Source organism: Sitophilus oryzae, unplaced genomic scaffold (genome assembly GCF_002938485.1).
Source record: "Sitophilus oryzae breed Bouriz unplaced genomic scaffold, Soryzae_2.0 scaffold_810_pilon_pilon, whole genome shotgun sequence".
Classification (NCBI taxonomy): Eukaryota; Metazoa; Arthropoda; class Insecta; order Coleoptera; family Curculionidae; genus Sitophilus; species Sitophilus oryzae.
In genome coordinates this window covers 2,335,344-2,347,411 of record NW_022147429.1, presented here as the reverse complement: position 1 = coordinate 2,347,411, position 12,068 = coordinate 2,335,344, and the positions used below count along the sequence as shown (strand labels likewise).

General features: G+C 29.2%; 1 protein-coding gene across 1 annotated transcript in view; it reads left to right on the top strand.

Moving 5' to 3' along the window:
• Positions 1–6,722: 6,722 nt before the first annotated feature.
• LOC115889082 (inactive dipeptidyl peptidase 10) overlaps positions 6,723–12,068 on the top strand; it is a 259,451-nt gene continuing 254,105 nt past the window's right edge. Inside the window, exon 1 of the mRNA XM_030908996.1 lies at positions 6,723–6,848. The gene's annotated coding sequence lies outside the window, so the exon portion shown is untranslated. The remainder of the gene's footprint in view (positions 6,849–12,068) is intronic.

The window sequence follows — 12,068 nt, the reverse complement described above, 5'->3', positions numbered from 1 at the left end:
TACAGATTTTGGTAAAAAAATATTTGTAATTTAATTTTTATATTTTATTCCTCTACTTAGATAGGCATGACGTAAATAAATTTTCCTTTGTTATTTGACGCTTTTAAGGTGTGATTTCCTAGCGATGGCGACATCTGGAGTCTTTTCATATTATATATCGTCGGTTTTATGACGAAAAGGCGTAATATCTCGATTTTTGGCGATTTTGAAATATCAACGTCATAGCATGCCCATCGTAATTTTTCAACAGAGCGAAGTTGCGCATCGCAATATTATTTAAAACTAAAGGAGTTTCGGTCTTCCATTGTCTTTATTTATTTTTGCTTACACAACGTTTCGGTCAGAAGTATCACTGACCGTTATCAAGTGTGAACTAAACTAATTGAACGCCTGCATTGGAGCGTTTTATGAGTGGTTGCCATATTGTTGAAATTTCCATACTAGGATTGCTAAAGATTTTATTATTGTTAGAAATAAATTAAAACCGTTTTGAAGACTGGGACTACTCTAAGAGGTGTCCTAACAAAAACAAAACCTGAATTATCAAACCAAGAGAAAGAGTGCATCTACCAGGCGAGTGCGGTGAGTCGTATATTGGAGAGACGAAACGTTCTCTAGATGTACGACTTGATGAACATAAAAAACATACGCAAAGAGGTGAAACAAGGAAGTCGAGCATTGCAGATCATGTGTGGTCTAAGCACCACAATATAAAATGGTCGGAAAAAATTATAGAATGTTTAAAGAATTATTCGTTATGACGAAGAGACGTATGTTGAGATAGGGCTCTTTGTTATATCAATTATCTCTTTCTAAATTAAAAATGAAAGCTCCCATCGGACAATTATATTAGGAAAACAAAATGTTGATATTTTTGTGATTATTTGAAACACCCTGTGGAGTATACCGGGTGCGTCTGAAAAATGGCCCTGTAACTTTTTTGGCCCTGTACCCCATGTAACTTTTTTATTTTTTTTTTAGATAAAAAAACGAGATTTGGTATGTTAACATATGATATAAATTAGGATTGATTGACGTATTCAATTATTTTCTGTCACTTTCTGTTTCACCGGAATTAACTACAACTTTTGATTTTCAAATGACACTCTAAATCGAATGACATATCATATGTCAACTTTTGACATATTAGCTCAAATTGTATTATAAATTTCAATCTAGAGTGCCATGGCTTGTGTTGATTGTTTAATGTTTTTAGTATCTTGTCCTGACCGGTAAACATATACCCAAATCGTAATTTTAATCATATCTCAATTTTTTCAAACGGAACAAGGGTGGCTCATTAGCATATTCTGAAAAAGCATTTTTTTACGAATAATTTGATACCACACATTTGGTATTTCGAGTCAAGTTGTCGTTAAGTAAAAAATATCGACGGTACTATTTAAACATCAAAAGTAGTTATCATTTCCGGTGAAACCGAAAGTCACCGAAAACAATTAAATATGTCAATCAATCCTAATTTAAGTGACATACTAACACACCAAATCTCATTGTTTTATCTGAAAAAATAAAAAAAGTCATAGGGGTGAGCAACTTTGAGCCACTATTATCCTAGAAATGAATTTAAAAATAATTTTATTATCTAGATGCATATTTTCTCTATAGTTTACTTTTTGGTACATCTCAATATCTTTTTTTTTGGAGATATTCGCTTTTGAAGAAGACTCAACAACCCTCAGACCAATTAAATAGTGTTCATGATTTATGTAATGTCACTGTCATTGAAACATCATATACAGCATATACATGCTGGCTAATTATATGATCCCGCACGTGCAAAATTAATGGGCGATACTTTTCTCTTAATGCACGATAATGCGCAACCTCATCACTGCGCAGATAGTGATGAGAATATTAAAATTATACTAACATCCCACAAATGGATTGGCTACCACTCTATCGAGCGTGTCTGGGATATGCTCGGAAGGGAAATTAGAAGTTTAGTACCCGCCCCTCCGAAAATGGATGAGTTACCAAGGGCACTACTAGAGCAATATGCGGTTGTTCCTCAGGACGATATAAGCCATTTAGTGGAAATTATGCCGAGACGGATAAACGCTGTGATTGAAGCTAGGGGCGTAATACTTGGTATTAATAACAATTTTCTTATTATACGTTTTATTTCCTTCATTTATTCAGTAACTCTGTAACATTTTACTATCAGAATAAAAATTACGAAAAAATGTTAGTGTCTTCTTGAAAAGCGAATATCCCCAACAAAAATAAAGCTATTGAGATGAAATGAAAAACAAGCTATCGAGAAAATATGTACCTAGATGATAAAATTATTTTTAAATTCCTTGCTTTGTTGCTCAACGGGTATCAAGGAAGTCTTTGCTGCAGAATCTGCGATAAAGATCCTGAAACAGCGGAGCACATAATATGTCACTGCGAGGCTCTGAATCGCAAGCGACACTTTTTATATCGGACAGCTAGGCTAGAACCGGAGGAACTAGCTCCCATCGTATCGATGACCTACATAAGTTGGTGCAGGGTACAGGGACAGCAGAATGGGTGCAGAAATGGAAAGGACAAACGCAATATTTCTCACAGGTCGCAGTGTATCCGGCCGAAAACGACCCCCTTGTCATTGAAAAAGAAATACGTATTGTGTACTTTTACTCTCTAATACGCCATTTTGACCAGCATCAAATTGCGCAACTTTGACTCTATTTAACCGGCCATGTTTCTCTTCTAGGAGGTTGATGGGTGGGGCTCGAATTTGGGATACCCGGTACCTTAAGGAAATAATGAATAATTTTTAATTCAGCATTTCCGTAAACAAATTGCAATAAATCAAATATGTTTACCTTCTGTATCATATATCCTAAACCTAAATAGCTTAGTTAATAGTAATTACGCTATATTATCAAATAATTGGGTATCTGCAACGCCAGACGTAAAATCCAGTTAATTCCGGCAATACGGAGTTTCCTCTAGCACATTAAGCTCGGCTCCGGTTGAGTTCTGGAGGTCCAAACGTACTAAATCCGGCAAACGCTATATTTAATGTGGCTTTAATTTGTATATTCCAACCGAAAATAAAGAGCTGCTTGCGTTAATTCCGTGAATAAATTTGTTTTCTTAAAATTAGAAATGGCGGTTGTTGATTATTGTATATTATTTCAGCAGTTAAAAATAATCTTAAAATTTACAGAAAATATAAAATAAGATTTTCGAAATGCAAATATTTTTATGGTTAGTATAATTCAATCGCAGAAACGCACCTGTGAAGTTTTTTTCGCGATTTTTTTTGGGATTCTTTTTTAATTTTTAATTGAAAACCATAATATCTTGATAATATGGCAACATCTGTAGGCGATTAAATTTACAAGAAAGAACACCCAGAAAAGATCAAATGGTTTTCAAAATTTGGGCAAAAATACATTTTTTTGGAAATTTTTAAAGTAAAATAACTAAATATTTTGGACTTATTTAAAAAACGGTAACGAGAAAATATGTTTCTGTTATCAAGACCAGCAATGAAAATATTTACACTAATTTAAAACAAACAAGGGTGTATTTTAAGCACCACATACTAAAAAATATAAAAAAAACTATTACTCTCAAGCTTTGGGTAACTTTCTGCATTTAGTATTATATTTATGAATATAATATATGTACAAACAAAAAAAAAATATTGCACGGGAATAAATAATACACAACATAAATAGAACAACATATTTTATTAATAATAACGCTGAATTTTATACCTTAAAGTTGATTAACTAACTTCAATCTTAATTTTTTTAACCTGTAACTTTTGACATTATCTTTCTGCAGTACTAAAATCTATTATTTACCTATCGTGTGATGTGGTTCTTTTACAGCTACTCCTGTTTTTAGTACCGTATACGAAATGGTATACAAACTTTACTGAGGGTAACTTTATTGGTCCATAAAACTCTCTATTTGGACACCAAATATTAACTATAAACTGTTCTCTAGGCCTATCTACTCTTCTATAGTTCATTTTCTGTCGATTTTTCCTCCACTTAACTTCAAAAGACACAAAACACACGTAATATGACAAAGCAAAATGCAAAAACAATTCGCAAAAATCTTCTAAACGCAGGTTATTTGACATAATTTGACACAAATTTATAACCTATAATTTGGTAACACTTTGACAAGCCTCAACAATCTTAAGTCAAGTTCATACGCTTCAGTGTTCATGTATCCTTCATCGTTGCATCACTCCGATAATAATAAAATATAATCCGTCATTTTTTAAACAAACCAAAAAAAAATAGCTAAAATCAACAAGAGCCGACGCACGACGGATTTATAAATTAAACCCATCCATAGTTAAGTTAACATAAAAAATATTAGAATTTTTTTAGTGAAAAAAATAAATTGGTATGGACGTCAATTACTTTTTTTCTGTCATCGTCTCACGAAATCTTACATGAGAAAAAAAGCAGAGTATAATAACTATAATCTAAGTTAATGATATTTGTTATGCACTTGTGCATAAATTTTACATATTGAAACTAGCGTGGAATGGCCAATATCTAAAATTTCGCGTCAAATAAATTATTTAATTGTTTTGATTACCTTTTGTTATCCGGCTATTAAGCTAATTTAAACCGGCGCGGCGCCGGCCGTTATATATTTTTTGTTCATAATTTTTTTGTATGTTATTCGCCTTTTCTATTATGGTGAACCGTAGAACTAAAAAGTTATAATATTCTATTTTTTAAATAGTTTGCATATACATATTTATTAAAATAAAAGTTATAAATAATTTAATATAATTCGCATACTTTTATTGGTGTATCATTAAATATTTATATTTATATAAATATATATAAATTTTATACGTATTTTAATTTACAAAACGTTTAACAAGCATTTTTAAGAATTTTATATATATATTTTTTGTTACATAATTGTTTATCTTATTCTGAATTCAGTACAAATAGTTTTATCATTAATTTTAGTTAACTTTTTGAATAGCATAATTTTTGATGTTTATAATTTTTGTTTCTATAAATTATATTTACTTATTTAAAGGTATAAGTAATCTAAAGTTTAAAGACGGATCTTAGTTTAAAGATCGAATAAAATAGTAATTTTTGTATGTTTCTTTAATAACTTTTTATCAATATTTAAACTGGCTATTGAACTAATTTAAACAGATAGTTGAGAAACACATAATATTAAAAAGTTAAATAGTACAAAAGTTTACCTTGTGTTTATAAAAATAAGTTGAGAGTATATTATAATTTTAGGAAGCTCATAACAATTTGGTTTATATTTCAAGAATGACAGCTCCCAGCGAAAATTACTTATTACGCCACTAAATTCTATGTGAAAAACTCTATAAATAAGTTGTAAAATAACCGATGTGCAAAGGGGATAAAAAATTCAACATTTTCAAATTTGCGTTAAATTTCAAGAACTAAGAGTGAGGGATAGGATAAATTTGTGTGTAGCATCTTTAGTTTTATAAAAAAGTAGTGATATGAAAACCGGATATTTACATCTCTACAGATAAACGGGAAACTGTGTTAATTGTGTTAAACAAACGAAAACGGGACACAATGTACATTTTTAATCTCTTTTCCTTGGATTTATTCATTTTACATATACTGTTACATCAGTCTTGAATAAACCGTAAACTATTTTTTAAAGTAAAGTACGAAATAAATTGCATAGATTCTAGTCAATAAATAATATCCTAATTAAAAAATACACAGAATTAATAAAACTACATCAGTCCAAAAAATTCTATATGGGTATTTCGCCACTGCAAGAAAATCTACAAAATAAAATAGATATTTTTTTGTAAACACTTCTGCGTTAATCCCAAATGGAAACTACTTGTCAGAAGTTAGGTTTTTAGATATACATATTTGCCTAACGAACAAATAAATGCTTAATGTTTCGGAAAGTTTATCTCTTTCCGTCGTCAGAAGCAAAAAAATACAAAGAATAAAGAAAAAAAACTGTTTAAATTATTTAAATTCAACTATTAACGAGAACACTTTAGTTTTATAAAACAGATACGTCTACAAAAACCGTTGACGTTCTGTTAAAATGACATTATATCAAGTTAAACTTAACAAAATTAACAATTACTACCTGATAACAATTACTTAATAAGGTAGAACCAAAAAAACCCAAACTTTCTGTACGATTATTTTTAATTTTTACGTAGGTATGGTATGTTTAATTATGTTATGTCCTTTAAAATCAAAGAAGCGATTACCATACATTACTAACATCTACAGATGCATGAGCAATACATTTTATTTTTATTAGATTGTATTAAAAAAGCTTCTTTTATTTTTCTTTTAGAGGCTATCGCTTCTTTAATTATAATTTTGGCGTTATTAAAATTTATTCTGCTTTTTTTAAACTACATCAGGTTTAACAAAACGGTTCCGCAAGCAAAATAATCTATGAATATATTTTATCGGTATTCAAAAGATCAATTTTGACGTCACTCCAAACCCGAAGTAGAAAACACGTAAAGCAGTAGATCTGTGTAACCTGTGCTTTTTCCAGCATCTTTGTTGCGCCCGAGGCACGGTTCGAGTTTCAGGTGACGATGAGAATGACGACGTCGACACACATACACATAGCCGCGAGCGAGAGCCGTTTAAAAGAAAGGAACAACGTTGCGGAAATGCGCGCGCGCAAAGCTTACCGGGGCTCCAGCCAGTTGTGACAGCATCGTCAATAGTGAGACACTCGCGTCTCAACGGATCGAGCGAGCGCTGGACGGAGTCGAGAGCGCCCCCTCTCGATGCCAGTTGAGTGTATCTAGACTGTAAAATACCTGTTAACGTCGTTCTTGACCTGTGTCTCGCGATCGTGTCGTAAGTACCCTTTATCTTGTTCTCTAAGTAGTACACATTTTTTTCTCTTTTATTTTAGTTTTTTTTTGTAAAATATTTTTTGTTCATAATTTTTGTGTATGGTATTCGCCTTTTCTCGTAGGATGAATCTTAGAACTGAAAAGTTATATTATTAATTTCTGTTAAATAGTTTGCATATATTTATTAAAGTAAAAATTATATATACTTTTAGTTCACATACTTTTATTGGTGTATCACTGAGTCATAATATTTATATAATATGTATTTTAATTTAAAAAACCTTTAACATGTATTTTGAAGAATTTTAGATATATATTTTTTGTTACATAACCTTTTGTCTTAATCTGAACCAAGTACAAATAGTTTTATCATTAATTTAGTTAACTTTTTGAATAGCATAATTTTTTAATGTTCATAACTTTTGTGTCTCTGATTGACATTTACTAATTTGATTATAAATAAGTTAAAGTTTAGAGACGGTATAAATATAGTAATTTTTGTCTGTTTCTTTAATAACTAAGTAAAATTATAGCAATATTTTAATACAGATATTCTTATAATTTATATGCTAGGTAAAACAAATATGACTAGGTAGTAATATAAAATAAAAATTAATTTCATTTTTTCCTATGCATTAAAATATTTAAAAAGTCTTTATCCTAGGACTAGTCTAGACGGTTCTCATTTATTATTTTTTTAAATTATATTATTATACAATATATACCCGGATGTTTTTACAAAAGAAAATGCTTTTGTGTTATTGACATTTTAAGAAAACTGACTATTTGATAAACATTTTTGCTTGTTCTGAACTGGTTAATTACTAAATATGTCTCTCACTCTGTTGCGGATTCATCTCTTAAAAAAATTCTATGACATAATAATAATAATAAGTACTGGTTAATTACGTTTATACGTTTCCAAATTTCCATTTCGCTTTAAAGAAAATTAAAAAAAAATCATAAACATATAATTGAATTTCATTCCTAAAAACCAAAACGCGTTTCTATAGAAATGTAATTTCGTGTTCATTCTCTGATGGATTTTTATTGATAGAATGTTATTTAAAGTCATATATAATTTGCTGTTTTGAAATGTTAATGAAACGCACAATTTATTAAATTTAATAAATTGTGCGTTTCATTAACATGCTACGGAAAGGGTGTTAAGAAATTATCACAAAGTGTGATACTTCAACAACAGCAAAGAATATGATGTTAAACAAAATTAATATTAACCATCTATCAAATAATGAAATCGAAGTTATACTACCATAGAAACGCCTAGTAATTTTTAGATCTCACGGTACGAAAATTTGGAAAAATATAAACTAAATTAATTAATAGAACAAGCAAATATTTTTATGAAAAATGCATTTTTCTCAAAATATCAATAATAAAAGTATTTTTCTTCCTGTAAAGTAAATCTGGCAACATACTGTATATTATAATTTCAAATTATAATTTTTTTTTTTAAATACAGGGTCTTAGATACCTGCAAATATATCAAAATATATCAACATACATATATCAACTCCAGAAACACCATTATGAGTTTTTTTCACAAAAAATGTGAGTATTTGGAATTTCTCGAAAAGTTTTTGAAGTTTTTCTTAGATAATTTCTTGATAATATGGTAACATAGGGAGTAGATTAAATTTACACCAAAGAAAACCCAGAAAAGACACAAAAAAATCTCAAAAACTCAAAATTAAAAAAAAACATTTTTTTCGAAATTTTCAAAGTTTAAGAACTCAGTTATTTTGGACTTACGAGTATTTGAATAACGGTAAAGAGAAAATATGTTTCTTTTTATCGAGATCTACCAACCCTGAAAATATTGGCACTTATTTAAGACTCATCCAGTATGTTTTATTGCATCAAAAAAACTTAATTATTAATAAAGAATATCACCGAATACTTTATAATAATGGATTATTTCATGATGACAATATAAATTCTTCGAAAATGACAAATTTACGCGACCAAAAACTACTATAAAATTTAGTTTCCAATATGATGCATATTAATAGTATACAGAATTAAACTTTACCTCCGAAAATTAATTCTAAATGTACCAATACCTACTATTTGAATATATGAAGCTATTTGCTTAGTAGTTATTGAACTAATAAATTATGACCTAGTTTCCATAAAGCAAGTCATTTCTCTCTGATAGAAAATACATTCATTTTTATTGTTGACATCAGAAAATATGTTTAATAAAAACTAAACTTTTATTTATTGTTTTATTTTATAATAGGTATGGTGTAATTTTCATAAAAAAACTACACATTAATCAACAAATATTTAATTTTATTGCTTTAACTGACAGTTAAAGCAATAAAATATATTAAATAAAAAATATTTTTATTCTCTAAAAATATCGGTTTTTCATAATATTTTCATAAAAATATCTGATCAGCAAGGATACAATACCGCATAATATTTATATATGAAAAAAACGGGTTTGTCGGTTTGACCTGTGGCTCACGGTTAGCCACATACACGTATTTCTGGTTATATGACCTTACAAGTATGTTTACGTTTATCGATAGTTGTTTTCACTTGGTAAACCTTTTTTTCTCTTCGTTTTATAAATTAGTTATATTTGAATATTATATATTATATACTCTGTCCAACGAGAAGATCCTTGACAGTGATAGATGTGTCTGTCATTTTAATTTCAAAGTAGTTTATTTTATTTTACAAAGAAATAAGTTGGTACAACTGGAACGCATAGCAGGATATATTTAAAATTTGATTGACAAGATGACAAGTGATTACTTCAAAATATTGTGAAAAAAACTGTATAAAACTGAAAAAATGTAATCGAGTTATTTTATTTAATAAAAACGGTATGTGTTAATACAAAACAAACAAGAACAAGGCACTACATACCAAAAAAATATAAAAAATAACTATTATTTACTTTCAAGCTTTATGAAACTACCCGCATTTATGATTATATTTATCAATATAACTTATGTACAAATACAAATTTGTAATATTCCACAGGTATAAATAAAACAACATAGGTAAATACAACAACTATTTTATTAATAATAACACCTACCAAATTTTATACCTTAAAGGTGGATTAATTACCTTTAATCTTAATTTTTTTAAACCAGTACCTTTTGACATTATTTTTCTGCACCAGTACTAAAATCCATTATTTACCTATCGTGTGATGTCGATATTTTACAGCTACTCCAGTTTTTAGTATGTGTTTAGTTTGATCCTTATATACGAAATGCACTTATCTACGACGAAATGGTATACAAACTTTATCGATGGCAACTTCATTGGTGTATAAGACTTTCTGCCTGGGCAGCGTGTATTAACCATAAACTGTGCTCTGGGCCTACAGTTAATTTTCACTCGATTTTTCCTCCACTTGACTTCAAAAGACACAAAACACACGTAATAATACGAATCAAAATGCATCATCTTTCAAAACGCAGGGTATTTGACAAAAGTTGACACAAAATTATAACCTATAATTTGGCAAGACTTTGACAAGCGTTAAAAATGACAAAAATCTAAAGGCGAGTTCATACGCATCGGCGTCCGTTTGTCGTTCATCGTTCCGTCAAACCAATAAAATTGAAATACGATCTGTCATTTTTTAAATAAACCAATAAAACTTGTTAAAAACAACAAGACACGACGCATGACGGATTTAAATTTAAACCAATCCATAGATAACTTAAAAATTATTAGAAACTTTTTTAAGTAAAATAAATAGATTGGTATGGGACGTCATCTGCTTTTCTTCTGTCATCGTCTGTCGAAATCTTACCTGAGAAAAAAAACAGAGTATATATTTGAGTGGTAGTTTATTACCACTTCCATATAAAGGATGAATCTTAAATAAGTGTAAATATTTTCGGGGTTGGTAGATCTCGATAAAAGAAACATATTTTTTCTTTACCGTTTTTGAAATAAATAAAAAATAATCGAGTTATTTTACTTTGAAAATTTCCAAAAAAAATAGTTTTTTGCTCGGATTTTTGCTAAAATTTTGAGAACCACTGGATCCTTTCTGGATTTTCTTTCTTGTAAATTTAATCCACTACCTATTTTGCCATATTATCAACAAATTATGTTTATTAGCTAAAAACTAAAAAAAATACAAATTTTCAATTTTTTTCGAAAAAAACTCATAACAGTGTTACTAGGATCAAAATATACCATCCCTAAAAATATTTGCACCGGTTTAAAACTCACCTCGTATAGTTAGTTTTTATATAACTTAAGTTTATGTGATTGCGGGGTTAATCGAGTTGGCAATTTTATTCTCTAATTAACGTTTCATACGTACTGAAAAAATATGTGCCATCTCCCGTGGGGTGGTTCCCCACTTGAAAATATTATTTATTTCATATATCAACAAAGTCTATTGTTTCGTAGCTATGGGGGGCTAAAACCTTAATTTTTTTTCGGTTAATTCTAGTTTCCTCTCAAGTACTTTTAGCGATTGGAATGAAAGTTTGAGGGTAAAAGTTACTATAAATCTTACATATTTTAGTACTCCAAAAGTCAGAATCACCAGCTACGTGCATATGGGTTATCAATGGATTATTTATCTAAAAAAACATGTGCGCCATTGCCTTTTTTTCTGGTTAGCAAAATTCTGTAGGTCGCTTAATGCCGATTAAAAGTTGTATCTTGATATTTTGTCGATTTCGATGTCCTTCATGATATAAGCGTAATTTTATTAATCACAAGTAATAAAATTAAAATAAGATTAAAAAGTTCTTTATTTTAGGTATTTTATTATTGAATTTTATTAAAATTTATCACACTGATGTTCAAAACGAAAAAGGAGAAAAAAATAATGGTTATTTAAAATAATTACAAAATACTTATTTTCTGTATTATGTTCTATTTATGTTCATAGGAACTTTTTTTCATAATTTTAGATGGTGAATCAATGAGTATTTATTTAAGACTTTGAACATTTAATAACATTAAACATTTTAAAGTTTGCTATTAGACTTAATGCAAATAAATAAAATTGTGTTTATCTCATCAAGGAAACTGAAATAGACAAAATAACAAAAGACAAATTTTAATCGGTATCAAACAGCCTACACAACTGTCATAATAAGAGAAAAGTAAGTCAGTGGCGCCACATGTATTTTTTAGAAAATTATTCCAGTGATAACCCCTATGCACACTATAACAAAGTCCCTGGTGAATCTGTCGACACTTT